General features: G+C 32.7%; 1 protein-coding gene across 1 annotated transcript in view; it reads right to left on the bottom strand.

The window, feature by feature from the left end:
- Positions 1 to 15,185: 15,185 nt before the first annotated feature.
- Positions 15,186 to 16,382, bottom strand: part of LOC134696583 (uncharacterized) — a 111,621-nt gene continuing 110,424 nt past the window's right edge. Inside the window, exon 10 of the mRNA XM_063558442.1 lies at positions 15,186 to 15,316. The gene's annotated coding sequence lies outside the window, so the exon portion shown is untranslated. The remainder of the gene's footprint in view (positions 15,317 to 16,382) is intronic.

Raw genomic sequence — 16,382 nt, 5'->3', positions numbered from 1 at the left:
TAGATTAACGAAATATAGGGAATCAAAGCAGTATCAAATTGAATTTCAAAACAAAAAATAGAAACAAAAACATTTGGGTGTTGCTTAACTTTTGGCGAGGTGTATATATAAAAACGTATATACGTTTATTAAGATATGAGAACACCAAACAATAGAGGTGAGATAAGTTACTTGGAATTAGAAGATGAAAATTAAATAATAGCACGTCACGTCATCTTAGTTTGAAATCGTCCATTTTTTAACTCGTGAACAGCATCTGACAATTATCGCGAAAATCCCAAGAGCCTGGGCCGCTCACGAGGAAAAAAATATGCTACTGATATTCATTTATACCTGTATTGCAATCAATTGTGTTTGATTATTTGTAAACTTTATTTACAGTATTTTTATAGATCTTGTTTAGATAATTATTTTACTGTTAACAGTTTTTACGCCTATCTTACAGTTTTAAGTATATTGGCAAAATTTTAAAATAAATTATAATAAGAAAGAAAACAATTGAATGTCTTTCAACATCAGTTTTCTAAATAAATAATAAGCTACTCAAAGTTACTATTAGAGTGCAATCATATGTGTCCATATCCTTTTGTCTTATATAAGGGAGATAATTGCCAACTTCCGATATTTTTCAAGGTCCATGTCACTTTTCATTTTGTAAAAGGCTTTATCATGTACCAATCTGAAGTTACAATCAATTTACCTAGAAATAAAAAAATATGTCAGGGGCAATATCTCATACAAGATATAACTGGATTGTTTCAGACCGTTTGTATCATATCTTACTTACAATAAAAGAAATATTTTGAACTAGTTTTTTTTCATATAATGCTAAAAATGTCAATGAGAATATGCAGAAAAATGCAGAAGACGAAATTCAGAACATGAATGTGATATTTTCATTAAGCATTGCAAAGAGAAATCCCACAAAAGGATAACGTCTTATTTGAAGAAATTTCCAAAGAGTATACCAAGTTGAACATAAATTACAAGTACAAAAAAGAAATAAGATGACAACAGGAAAGACGGATGCCCGACATGGAAATCGGGGGGGGGGGGGGGGGGAGGGGTAGCATGCGGACTAAAGCAGCTCCAACTATTTTTCTGAATTAAAAAAAAAATGCAGGTGAATATTTCGAAGAAGCTATGGTAGTTATGATGAACGTCATAAGGAAAATAAGGTGAAATTCTAACAAAATGAAAAAAAATCCAGATGCTAAGTTTCTGAAAAAAAGACAGAAAAACAAGCTACAACTCCACCTCTTCTTACGAACCAATAAGTCTTACATGCATTATATGCGAATTGTTGGAAAAAATAAAATTAGAAGGAATAGGTGCACATACTGATTGATTTAAACCAAGTGGTCTAGAAAAAAATCATTTAACAATAAATGCCTTTTTTAGACGGTTTCAAACAATAGTTGATGTTCTTAACAGGAATTAAGTGGTTTTGACTTGGCTAATAGATTTGCAAATCTTTATTGCCATAACACTGCTTATCTATAGTATGTGACACAACATAACAAAATAGAAATGAACAATATCATCAACAAAAGGGTCATCAAATTGCCTTGTTTAAACAGGAACAGCAGTAAGGAAGCACTGGAAGTAGAGGCCAATATGCAACCGATCGCCCTCAGAGTGGAAGAAATTTCAGTCTTAGAAATCGGAGAAACCAAACAAAATGCATAGCCTAACCAATCAGACGACACTTTGAGGAGTATTAATCTTATCAACAATGACACATGTGAACGACATGAATCTCCATTTGGTAATGCTATAAATCAAGCCATAGACATGCTAAAGGCACCAAAAGTAGATATAAAAAAGCTTGAGTTCACCTTCAAGGCAGGAGCGGATTTAATGCTGATGAAAACACTAAGCCAATCGAGCCGATTAGGAAGCTCAAAAACAGAACCGCCGACAAAAACTGCCGAAAGTAAACAAAATGAACAAGAACTGACATGAGCAAGCTCAGATTAACAGCTATTGTATTTACAGATAGCTCCTGTCAGGGAAATTCAGGACCAAGTAAAGCAGGAGCAGTAATATATATTCAGAACCACCAAGGAACAAGCTTTAACGGACCAGTAACTAGCAGAGACTCGATACTCTTAGCGGAACTAGTAGCTATCCTTAAGGTTTTGGAATACTGCATTTACACACGTTAGAGCACAGTTCACTGAAGTTAGGATTATATCGAGTTGCCAGACAGCTGTAAGAATATTGACTCTCTACTGGAACTACATCGACACTATCACCGACATTACAGAAAGCATTGGGACCGTCTTGAGAGGCGGCATACAACATGTACAAACTATCCTGTATTAGATCGCAGGCCATGCTAATAAAGCCGGGAATGAGATAGCGGACCACTTAGAAAAAATGCAAAAAAGAGGCTCCAAGTCTAAATGACCAGTACAACGTCATAATAATGTCAGATGTAAGAAGTGAAGTTTATACAGCAGTCCCACTATGCCACGATCGCACTACGATCTGTGAAAAAAAATGAATATTTTGACGATAGTAGTACTGCGATCGTGCAGTTCGCAGTAAGGTCGTAGTACGGTCATGGTGAGGTCGTCATGATCGTGATGAGCGTGTCCATGTTAAAAAAAATCGTGGTGCGATCGTGGCGAAATCAGGTCGTAGTAGAAGCGTAGTGAGAGCGCAGTAAGATCGTGGTAACATCGCAAAGATTGCTGTACCATCGTAGCAACAGCGCGATTCTAGTTGAGTGGACTGCGCTACGATCTCACAGCGACTTTACTATGACCTCACTACGACCATCACGTTCTTACCGCGACCAAAACACGCTTCCACTGCAACTATACCACGTTTATACCACGCTTATATTACGCTGTTTAAGACTATAGTACGATTTTAGCACGCCCATGCCGTCCTCATCACGCTGTTCTTACAACCCGACTATGTTCATACTACGATCATCATGCTCCTTGTCATTGTCATATACAATCTATAAAAGCTCTCCAGCTTTTGTTTGTCAGTATGGTGTGTGGTGAGTTGTCTCATTGGCAATTTTACCACATCTTCTTATTTTTGAAACATGAATTTTATTGCACAATTTTTTTCATATTTGAAAAATCTTCCGTGGTCAAAAGGCAGGATACACCCCTTCTAGAGCACCTGAGATCATCTTATTTTTTATGGGTGTAGTGATGCTACGTGTTTGTCTATGTTGTGTTATGTTGACTGCTGTTTGTCTTCTCGTCGGTTTCCTTTTTCCCCATGGCTGTGTCGGTTTATTTTCGACCTTTGAATTAGATTTTGAATTTGATCGTGTTGCAATCGGATAAATCATGGTATGATCTTAGTGAAGACTTGATGAGCGTAGAAAGATCGTGATTATCGTAGTTAGGTCGCAGAATAAGAGTGGTGAGAACGTGGTATAATCGTTGCGGGATCGTTGTAGAAGCGTAATGAGCACGTAGTAGCAACGTGATTAAAATGAACATTTACATTGTCATGCCGCTTAAGTCCCAGTCGTCCAAGTAGACCACGATCGCACCACGCTCACCGCGATCAAAATTAATTTATATCGTGATGAGGTTGCGGTATGAGCGGCATGAAAATGTAAATTTCGTTGCTTTCATGATGCTACTACGTCCTCATTACGCTTCTACAACGATCCCGCTACGATTATACCACGTTCTCACCGCGCTTATTCTGCGACCTCACTACGCTTATCAAGATCTTTCTACGCTCATCACGTTCTCACTACGACCATACTACGAGGTATCTAATTGTAAACACGATCTTACCACGCTTCAACTGCGATTATAGTACTTTCTTACCACGTTTATACTACGTTCATACCACGATCTTACTACGTTCTCAGCAATAACGTCAACATCGTGTTCCATATCAATACAGTTCCATTCCTTCATTTTCTGTTTAATACGTGGATTTCTTGGAAACAATACAGTCATTCCACCAAAATCTACTAGAAAACGTAGGCGTGGTGGTAGGGGTTGATGTAGAGCCAGAGGGAGCCCTGATAGTAACGAATCCTGATCAAGCAGAGATGTTCGATCGACCAATCCAACCTAAATTACAACCTATTGATGGTCCATAAAGCTCAAATGACGATATTTTAGTTAACGGTAGCAGAGATGACAGGGATGTGTCAATAGATATAGGTTGGTAGGTATCAGTGCCAATAGGACAACTCTCTCGCGGTGAGAACGTGATGATCGTAGAGAGGTCGAAATAACGTCGTTGTGAGGTCGTAGCGCAGTCTCTCCGAATAAAATCACGCTCTCGCTACGCTTTCCCTACGATGGTACAGCGACCTTTGCGATCTAACTACAACCTTAGTGCGCTCTCACTACGCTTCTACTACGACCTGATTTCGCCACGACCGCACCACGATTGTTTTGAACATGTTCAAAGTTGGCCACGCTCATCGCGACCATAAAGAACTCACCACGACCGTGATACGACCTTACTGCGATCTACACGATCGTACTACGATCATCATTTTTTTCACAGATCGTAGTGCGATCGTAGCTTAGTTGGACTGCGGTATTATACTGCGAGCGCACCAAGATCTGAATTTATTTAAGATCGCGGTGAGCGTGATACGATTGTGGTCTAGTGTGACTGGGGCTTAAGGTGTCAACAAAACTTAAATGGCAAAATAAATTTACTAGAAGTGAAATTAGGAGACAACTACACGAAAAGGTTCCTATTGTAGGTATGACCCACCAACTTGATTATCCGAATCCAGTGATAGCTAGAATCATATCGGAATTTAGAACATGCTACAATAGACTAAATAAATACCGCTATCAGGAAGGCCAATCCCTCACGACGTTCTACGAATGTGGTGAAGAAGAAAGCAGATAACACTTCATACGTAATTGTACGAGACATTACAAGGAAATAGACGACAACTGGAGATACAAAACATCCCTATAGTTCACAAGACCCTACTACTAGCACCAGGAAAGAAAGAGACATACAAAAGAACAACGAATATAATATAGTATTGAAAGAGTTCATGGCATTTTCAAGTTATATGTAGCCCTAAAAATCATGATCCTTCGCCTAAACAAATTAACTAAAGTACAGTGGGACATTACTCACGAGAAACCATAGTACCTAGATGAAACAAGCTAACACAAAGAGACGATTTGTGTTAAAATATATATTGACCTTAGGATCAGGATCAGGATGGCTATCTTATGTTACTTTTCAAAATTTCTCACTATCTGCTATTATAAATAACATCTCATTGTGACATCTAATACTTCATATAGTAAGTTTGTACACACTAAAGCTCTCTAATTTATTTTTCAACCACCATTTTTTTCTTGGTGGAAGGGTTATGATTATTTAATGTTTAGCATTATTTAAAAAATAGTTACAAATAACTTGTAACGTGTGTAATTAAAAGTTGCGTGGCTTCTTCAGGAAACAAACAACACATTTTAGTTTTCTTTTTGATGCTTAATTTTTTTTCACTTAATTCCATTCCAATTTATATGTTGTCAAACGTTTAGTTATTAAATTTTCACAATATGCAGACCTTATTTTGAAATTTTATATACAAAAACATGATTTGTATGTACTTTTAAAACAATTAAGTTGTTAATGAGTGACACGTGCTACTTTGGTTATAAAGAGCCTACTCACTGGATAATACCTTAAAATAAATTTTGTTTTGGTAGCTGATACATAAGTTGCTAAATCTTTAACTTTCTAGTAGTGTCTTGTATGCTGTTATTTGTCTTTCCATGTTTTTTAATTATTTTGCAATGACATAAGTTCACAATTTCTCTTCAACTTGTGAGTTTTGGTGTCCCTTTGGTATCTTGTCCTCTTTGAATTAATCTTCAAATGTATCGTCATTAAATGATATAATACAATCACACAAAATGGAACTATGCACACATGTTAACAGAACCTGTGATATCGATAAAGGCAAAATTAGTATACCGCTGTTCGAAATTCATAAATCGATTGAGAGAAAAAAAATCCGGGTTACAAATTAAAACTGAGGGAAACACATCAAATAAAAGAGTAGAACAACAGAAATACAACATTAAAATGCAACACACACAGACACGAACTATGATATAACAATGGCCATTTTCCTGACTTGGTACAGGACATTTTAAAACCTGGTTTTGTGGCAGCCTAACCTCCCGCTTTTCTGTGATGAAAAGTTTAACGAGAAACTGTTCACAATGGAAGTCTGTATAACAATGACCTATTCAAATATAATTTTTGTTTACTAAAGGATGATCTTGAGTGATATCAATTTAAATAACAACGCTAAATAAACAATTATGTATGGCATTTACCTCGATTTAAATTTGATTTATATTGAAGATAGATATACATAAAGTAAAATATTAATCATTTTGTAGAACAGAATAAGATTCAGGTGAATACACTCAATGCAGTAAATATTTCAAAATGTTCTTTTTGAAATAATATATTACGTGTAGATCATTTTTCAAAAAACATTTCTGATACAAAGCGATAAAATTCAGTTTTGGAATTTCGTTTCGTCTACAAAAGACCCATCATTGACGCTCGAATCCCAAAAAGTGAAAAAGGCCAAATAAAGTACGAAGTTGAAGAGCATTAAGGACCAAAATTCCTAAAAGTTTTGCCAAATACAGCTAAGGTAATCTATGCCAGAGGTAGAAAAGCCTTAGTATTTCAAATAATCTATTAAATTTTGTAATCAATACATTTAACAGTAATGAACCCGAGATAGTGTCAAGGTTAGTTCCTCCCTTTTTTGTACAAATAACTAGGTATGGTGTTTAATGTTTTCCTGAAATCCAATACTATATTCACCATGTTTGCCCACGCTTTGGAGCTCTAATTTATGTTTAACCACCAATATATTGTTGGTTAAAGTCCAACAGTTATTTTATTATCGTTATTATTCAATTTGACAATAAAAAGCATATTAACATGTGTAATTGAAACCTGTATATTGATTTTTTTTTCTCTCACTTCGGTGCATTGCACTTTGAATTGTGTCGAAAGTTGTGTAATAAAATTCTCACACTATGCAGACCTATACTTAAATATGTATTATGTACTTCACAAGTATTTTTTCCAAGGCATGTCTAGTGACACGATTTGTAGTCCCCTTTTTAATGTTTGAATGGGTTTTTTAATTGTTATAGATTACTCTTTTAATATACTTAGCCAAAAAGGTTTTGCAGCAAAAATATAAAATTTTATTCTATTACAAAATCATAACAATATATAATTTTGATAATTTATGTGTTTTTCGTACCAATGCTGTGTCTATGAACGTTTGTGAAAAATAAATTTAAAATTTCGTTTTAAAAGTACAGGTACAGAAGGTAAAAGTTTAAAACACCAATTAAACGTGCAAAGTTTAAATGGCCCAAAATCAATCAACCGGAAAAAGTACGACTGTTTAAAATTACAGGTATACCTTTAGATTAAATCAATGATGTTTAATTTTTTTTTCACAGACACAACAAAAAAATGAAAAAAAAAGTGGTGCTAAACTTTTTTGTTTTAGTATAGTTCCAGTGAACTTTTTTTTCATCAGGTATAATCTAAATGCTAAATTTGTTGAATTTAGAGGTAAACATTTTCAACAAATTGTCGGCATTCCTATGGGAACACTGTGCGCCTCCACTTGCCGAACTCTCTTATTTCCATATGAATCGGAGTTCCTTTAAACAGTTGCCAAAAACAAGAAGATAAAAGAAGTCAGATTATTTAATTTCACTTTCAGATATTGATCATGTTCTTTCCATTAACAATTCGAACTTTTCTGATTGGATTCCATTGATATATCCTCCAGAACTAGAAATTAAAAAAACAACAGACACAGCTTCTTCTCCCTCATTTTTAGACTTATACCTTGAATTTGACATACAGTCATCTCAGTTCCAGTATCTATGACAAACGAGACCATTTTTATTTTGAAATTATCAAATTAACCTGCATATGGGAGATACATTTCCCAACTTATTCGATATTCAAGAGCTTGCAACTCCTACACAGACTTTTTTAAACGTCATCAGTGTCTGAGCGGAAAGTTGACGAACCAGGTATTTGTCAAAGAACTCGATCTCGTCTTTTTTTCTAAAAGAGTTCATCGGAAGGTACCAAGACCTTGTTGATAAATATTCCGTATCAACTTCACTAATAATACATGTTGGTCTTGGTGGATAGATTATGTGTACTGACGGTTTTTATCATCTTCATAACGTGTGATATTGTTCTTTTATTTGTCTTTGTTATATCATTTTTTCTGTTTGGTCTGTTTTCGGTGATATCCATTTGACGTGGCTAGGTACTTATACATCCAGTCAATGTTTTGTTTGTATTATCTTTTATTTTTGCTGGTGTGCTTTGTACTTTTGACCTTTTCGTGTTTCTTTGGTACATATGACGTCGTCCTGTTCTTTTAAACATCCCGCCATCATGTAATTCTTCTATCTTAATGCCATTGTGTTATTGTTTTATTATAATTTTGAAAATACTTTGAACGACTAAACTATTTGATATCAATGTATTCTTTGTATTGTTTTCACTTTGCTGGTGTGCTTTGTACATGTGACTCTTTCTGTTTCTTTGGTACATATGACGTGGCTCTGTACTTTTAAACATCAAGCCATTTTGTTATTTTTCTATTATAATTTTCAAAATACTTTGAACGACAAGACTATTTTATATCTCTTCCTGTGTGACATTTACATTTTGACGTCAAGCACGCAACTCTTCACTAGAAATTATGTGAACCTTGCCATCTTGTCACAGGACTTCAAATATTTGGGTTGATTTAAAATACATATGTAAATAAGCAATTCATGTAGCGGTTAAATTTGATATATCCCCATTTTTGGTGCTTCTTTGTTAAATATTTGTTTGTTTTGTTCTTATTGACATTGTGACACGGTGATGACTGCGATACTTCTATTTTGAAAATTTTACCAAATATGTCTGTTTTGTCCACGCATCATTATAAATATAATGGAATTTGATGCGACTGTCATACAAATGAGACATTTAGCGTTATAAAACCAAGTTCAATCCACCATTTTCTACATTTAAAAATGCCTGTACCAATTCAGGTATATGACAGCTGTTGTTTATTCGTTTGATGTGTTTTTTCATTTGATTTTGCCATTTGATAAGGGACTTTCCGTTTTTAATTTTCATCGGAGTTCAGTATTTTTGTGATTTTACTTTTCACTGCATTCGGCCCCTTCCTTTCTGGATCGGAGCTTCATATATGATATTATTAGATAAATAGACTGTCAACAGGTCTTCAGATGAGTCTTTTTTTTATCAAAATGCCGGATTTTTACCTTAATAAACAGAGCATACTCGCTGAAAAATCCCTAACACATATAAATTGTGTTGATATCTTTTGAATAAGTTTATCAGTTTTTAGCTTTCTGTGTAGTGTCTTGCATACTGTTGCTTGTCTGTTCGTCTTTTTTTCGTTTTTAGTCAATTACTCTTCTACCATGGTGTGAAAATCACTGATGTCTTCTGCCTTTTTTTAATTTGTCATTCCTTATCGTCATCGTCATTGAATGTTTATATACAATCACACAAAATGTAGATATGCACACATGTTCAGATTATCTTGGTTTTGACAAGTTGTCGGACATTAAATGTGATGAGAAGTTAAACAATAAACGGTTAAGTATGAAATGACGGTTTACATTGACCTATAATGACTTAGTTTGCCATTTGTATGCACATGTAGATGATTTTTGGTAATTAATAAGTTTTTCTTTATTCCCCTGGATATTGATATGACATATTTTCATGCAAGTAGACATGATCTACAACTTGAAAAAGTCTACTTACTAGAAAAAAGTTAGAATTACTTTTTTGAATAATGATTCTTTTAAAGTATCAGCTAAACTCTAGTATTGCAGGAAAGACATAGATGACAGATATAGTCAAATACTAACCATTAGAGAAGCAATTTAATTCAAGTAAAGACACAGATGCCGTATGGTCCCCAAACCTTTTCGATAAAATAAATTGAATCCACTAGGGCACATTGAAAAATATTGAGAATTAGTTACAGTATTAGTTAATTTATATCTGAATTGAATATATTTTTCAAACTTTTATTCTGATAAAAAGCGACAAAACTGAAGTAGTTGTGGCGCCGGAATCGTTAGCGGCATAGATCATGTCATTAAACATGTTAAAATTAAATTGCATCCTCTGATTGTTTTTCCAAAACAAAACATGTGTTAGAAAAAATAAGGTATATTGTTTCTTTGATAATTTCTTTCTGTAGTTTTGATTACAACTGAATTTTGAAAACAGTAAAAGTACATAAACTGTCAAAACTACTTAACGATTTGAGCAATATAAAATGCATTTTCCAATCATTTTGATAAATAAGTATCTACACAACTATGAATATCTTCTCAAAAAGAATATTTTACGAAGAAATGTTTATTGACAAAATGTTTTACCATTTAGAAAAAATCGTTACTTAGCTAATACAATACAGCTGCCAAGTGTATGATTGAAGCCATTATTGAAATTTTTTTCTGTGTAGAAAGTTGATGAACCAGGGGTACATGTATTTCAAAGAATGTCGCGTCATTTTTCTAAAAAAAAAAAAGTGCATCGGAAGATTCCAAAACCTTATTGATAAATTATCTGTTTCAATTTCATATATAATACACGATGGCATAGACGTTTAGATTCCAGATTGTTTATCTTTCTAATAACTTTTAATCTTAATGTTTTATTTGTCTTTGTAAATTATTACTTTAACTTTTTGTCCTTCATTGTGACATTGTGCATAGTAATGGTTGTATTCTTGTCTTTCGTTGTTGATAATGTGCTTTGTGTATATTTCCCTTCTGGTTTATCTTTGATGACATAAGTGCTTGTTTTTATAGTAATTAATATTATAACACAGTGTTGACTACTGTGATCAGTTTTGAAATTTTTACATATTATTGTTTTGTTCAGTCCGTCTGAAGGGGACGACAAATGGCTGACCCGTGTTAAGAGAGAGCCATATCTCTTGCACGTAAAAGACACCCTTGTAGATTTCGAAAAAGAGTAGGCTAATGCCGCTACTAGGCAGCACTCGCAACCGCAAAGTGGGAAGGGATTTATATAAGTTGCAAAACTTGTTTCCCAATCCACTATAAATAAATATGTTTAAACTAACACGATTACTTCATATATATAATGTTTATATAAAATTCATAAAATAATAGAAGAAACTGTTGGAAAGATTTAACGTCTTAATCAAGTTGATTAAACATGAAGTTAGCTATGCAATGAAATGATTAAGATACCATTTATTAACAAAACTGAAGGTTATATTAAACAGTAACAAACACGAAGTCAAGGTCAGGGTTTGTTCCAATTTAAAATTGTGTACAAATACTAGGAAGACTTCATGTTATCATTCCTTGAAATCTGAATTTACTATGTCTGTGTTCGCATTTGAACTCTTAATGTACTTAAGTGTGACAATGATTTAATTCTGGGTGTTATAATTTGACAATAAAAAGAAATATAAAACGGATATTAACCGGTGTAATTTAAAACCTGTTATTGATTTCTTCACTAAAGTTCATTCCACTTTAAATTGTGTAATAAAATTCTCACAATATGCAGACCTATATTTAAATCTTATACAAAAGCATAGCTTTAAAGTACTAACTTGATCATTTTTTTTTCCAGAATGATACGATCTGGATTCACATTAAATTTTGTTTGCAAATTCTATACAATTTTCAAATGTATTAAATGTCATTCATAATATTTGTTTAGTAGTCCGGGCGAACCTACTTTACTTAAGTGATATTCTAAACTGTTATCTCACTGCATCTAAGTAGTGTACAGAGGCAATATTTGGCTAGATTTCCAGGCTACTTTGATATTCAAAGGGAATGAGGAGAGGCTCCTGCTATACGGAGCTTCATCAATGATAGATGAAGAGACTTCAACAGGTACCACTCCAAACGTTGTGATGCAAAAATAGGGGGTTCAAAATCCCAGATTTACAGCTATAATATTTATATCATACTATCTGAATAGTAGCTCAACATAAATTGCGTTGATAGCCAACTGTTTTTACATCGGTTGATCAGTTTTAAGTTCTTTGTAGTGTCTCGAATACTGATTGTTTTGGTGTGTTTACGTTGTTTTTCGTTTTTTGAAATGACATTGCCAATTCACTACGGTATTTTCTACCTCTTGTATAAATCGTATCGGATTAGTTAGCCCAGTTTGTGCTGACTTTATTCTTTATATATTAAATGCAACATTTATTAAGAAAGATATTTTAGCAAGCAACAGCAATCAGATTCAGCAGAAAACTTAACACTGAAAATTGCTAATTGATTCAAAATCACTGGACTATGAGGTAGAAGGGCCTCGAATTATTCATCAAACTGATATATATACATATATTGATAGTAATGCACTTTTATAGAAAATATCATTGATCTATCAGAAGAACTTTCTATCAAACTAACTCAAGTAGAAAACTTAACATTGTTGATGCCTTCACCGCTGCCAATGCTGCCAACACAGTTGAGTCAAAAAACCGAAAGAAATAGACAGGTTCTTAATTTTTCTAAGTCTTGAAAATTTAAATAAATTTAAGACTATCAAAGCTGAGTTATTAACCATTAGCTGAAGGACAAAAGCAGTAGATATTGACCTAATTAAAAACAATCTGTCTTGGCTCAGGTCTTAATATTGACCATAAAATTGTGCACGGCTATCTCTTCTTATTCCTGATGAGTGAAAATTGAGTAATTGATTGCAATGGTTTTTGGTGTTTTTATGCCACTCTCAATGCCATCTGCTTTCAAAAACAACCACTGACCTTCAACAATTCTTCAGCAATTCTAGTCAATAAAAAATCAGATTTAGCCATGTGCATGAATGGAGTTAAAAACCTCAGTGTTGACAATTTCAAATGCAAATGATACAGTAGATGAACAACTAAGACCACTTTGTCATCAAGGTCCCAGTGAAAATTACTGATCATGCCCACATGTAAGAGGATTCACGGATACCTAACAAACAGTAATGAACCTTAACTGTGATAAAAGAATATAACTATTCTGACATGAAACTCTTAGTCTGTCTAATGTTAGACACAGCTAAAACTGGTTATTTGACAAAGAAGTAATGGCCATTAATATAAAAAAATCATCAACGTTGTAAAGATGTCTATCAGAAACACAAAAACACACATTATATTTTTAATTTTATTTTCAAATAGAAATACATCACAGGTTCTTGTTGTGGACTAATACATAAATATGAAAAAGCAACAGTGCTTGGCAAATCTAACAACAGAACATAAAATATTGTTAAAAAGGGAAATAAAACATGATTCTATAAGTAACAATTTGCTACAAATTTTTGATTGAAGTTACCACAAGCAAAATTTTCTTAAGAAATATCTCATGATTAATTAAAATTTAATTTTTTTAAAAATAACTACCTTTCATTGTTTCAAAATTCAAGAGAAAATAGTGCTTATTTTTTTAAGCCGACAATGTCTAAAGATGGTCAATGAGTACATGTAGGAGTAAAAATATGTAAAAGTTTCAAATCATCAAACACAAATAGTTAGCAAGAATATACTTATTAGGGAAAAAGGTGCAGAATACATTTTTTTTTATGATTGTCATAAAGTTCCAGACAAAAAGTCCTAATCCCATTGTACAATGGAAATGCAGTTTTGGAAGAAAGAGATGCTGGATATATCTTAATATTTTACAGAAAAAAATGGTGGATTCCGTAAAAAATCCATAGCCCATATGCCCTCTCCCTTTATTTGGAATAAATATCATGCCACTATTCCACTTGGAAATCTGACAAAAAGTATTGAGAAATGATGTATTAGTCCATTTAAATGTAAACGCTAAGCAAAAGGTACATTGATTTTTTTTATAAAATAAAAACAAATCCCAGCAAGAAAACATTTCACATTGTACATAGGGCTTAACAAAAAAGCACTTTTGTTCATATCATAAAATAGAAGTGGTGTTAATTGTAACAATTAAAATTTATATTTACGAGTCTACTATGCATTCATTTATTCTCCAGGGTATCAATTATTTTAGATTGAGGAAAAATTGCATTTTCGTAGCAATTTGATTTCCAGGTTTTGCCAATCTCTGCATACAAATCATTTAGAATAATATTTACGATTCATTTAACAAATAAATTCTTGGTTATCCTACAACCACATAAATTGTTATCCAACAAATATTGATGAATCCACAGTATCATATATTTTTATACAAGCTTGGCACACATGAGGAAATATTGCATAAAATTGTCAAATATAAATAAATATACTAACAGTATACATAGACTCTGAAATATGTACATATATACAAACACTATACAAAACAGATAAGTTAAAAGTGAGTATATATAACATGTACAAAATTATAAACCTCATAATAGTTATCACATTATTTTCCCTTTCATTTGATAAACATAATTATGGACGGAAACAAGACTTTCAATATAAAAAGCCTTCTTTAAATATTTATCTTTAATAGCAGCAAAATATTATAAATCTTTATCGTAATGACCATTAATCAAAATTTTAAGAAGTAATTAATTTTTATTCAACTTACATACTTAAATGTTAAATTAGAATGCTCAAGGAACATTTAAAGTTCTTATAATAAATAGTACATAGTAATATGCTATTGAATTTTGATTAATTTTGATTTTTATTACCACAAAAAGTTTAACCTTTAAATAGATAATTACTTGCTTTGATAAATGCGACATAAAGCAAGATTAAATGTATCATTTTTAAAACCTACAAATAATTCATAATTATCACATTTCAAAATTACAAATGAAAAAAGTTCTATCAAATATAAAAGTGAGGAAAATATTTCTAAAAAGTGTCCTAAAGTAACCATGGAAACAAAAATAAACAATTGTGAATACTAGTATGGTGTATAATTTTTAAGCAGCAGCAGTTCCTGAGTGAGTTTTGAAGAAAAAGTAAGAAATACACACTCAGCATTTATTTTTACTTTCTATAAAATTCTGTGCACAAATTGGCTATAAAATCCCATTACAAAAACCTCAATACAGTTATTCTAAAAATGTTTGTCTCTTCATTAAAAATCCAAAGAAATTTCATTTAAATATTTCAATACATAAAAGACCAATAATTATGACACAGCCTGTTGTTTATTTGTGAAAGATTTAAGACTATTGGTCATCATTTCAGGGTCCATGCCTGACCCAAAAGGATCGTCTTTGTCAAATTTCACTTTGGGAAAATCTGGATTAGGTGGGTCGACTATTTTAATAGATATAGGCAGATGTGGTGTGGGTGCCAATGAGACAACTCTCCATCCAAGTAACAATTTAAAAAGTAAACCATTATAGGTTAAATCAAGGCCTTCAACACGGAGCCTTGGCTCACACCGAACAACAAGCTATGAAGGGCCCCAAAATTACTAGTGTAAAACCATTCAAACGAAAAAACCAACGGTCTAATCTATATAAACAAAACGAGAAACATGTATATATTACATAAACAAACGACAACTACTGTACATAAGATTCCTGACTTAGGACAGGTGCAAACATTTGCAGCGGGATTAAATGTTTTAATGGATCCAATCTTTCTCCTTTTTTCTGAAACAATAGCATAACATCACAACATAGAAAAACACACGATAAAATATCAATTGGCAGACTTAACTCAATCAAAAAACGTATGATTACACAATGAACGAATAAATTTGATCCGCGATATCTGAATACAAATGCACAGTTAAATAAATATTAGAGACAAACATTCATGACCAACAAGCTAAGAAACATATTCAAACAAAGCCATGGCAGGACATCACTGAGAAATATTTAACCAATCAAAATTCACTTTAGAAAAAAACCGGTTTTAAAAAAAATTATTATAATCTTGAAGTTTATACAAATGTAGTAAGAATAAGTGAAAAATTGAAGATATTACAAATAATCAAAGCTGGTATACAGACAAGATCCATATATTTAAAAAAAAAATAACAAAAAAGCATAATAAGCAGTATCAACAGGTTGAATTAACAAGAAAATACGATTTGAGAGTACTTGCAGTTACTGACAGCTAGTTAAAAGCGAAAGCCAATTAATAATAAAAAATCATGCATCAGAGACTAAAATCAACTAAAACACATCACAGGGATTTAGTATTTTAACGTCATTAATAGTCGAAGAAGACATGACTTGTGCAATGCCAAAAATAAATGTATCGACAGGTAGTAGGATAGTGAAGAGCGACTTCTATAGAAATACAAATTAAAGTGTCTGTGTCTCTATACATCTCGCCTCAAAAGATAATGAAATTTAGTTAT

The sequence above is a fragment of the Mytilus trossulus genome, chromosome 14, assembly GCF_036588685.1.
Source record: "Mytilus trossulus isolate FHL-02 chromosome 14, PNRI_Mtr1.1.1.hap1, whole genome shotgun sequence".
Lineage (NCBI taxonomy): Eukaryota > Metazoa > Mollusca > Bivalvia > Mytilida > Mytilidae > Mytilus > Mytilus trossulus.
The sequence above is the reverse complement of the archived record's forward strand: the minus strand, read 5'-3'. Positions and strand labels throughout refer to the sequence as shown.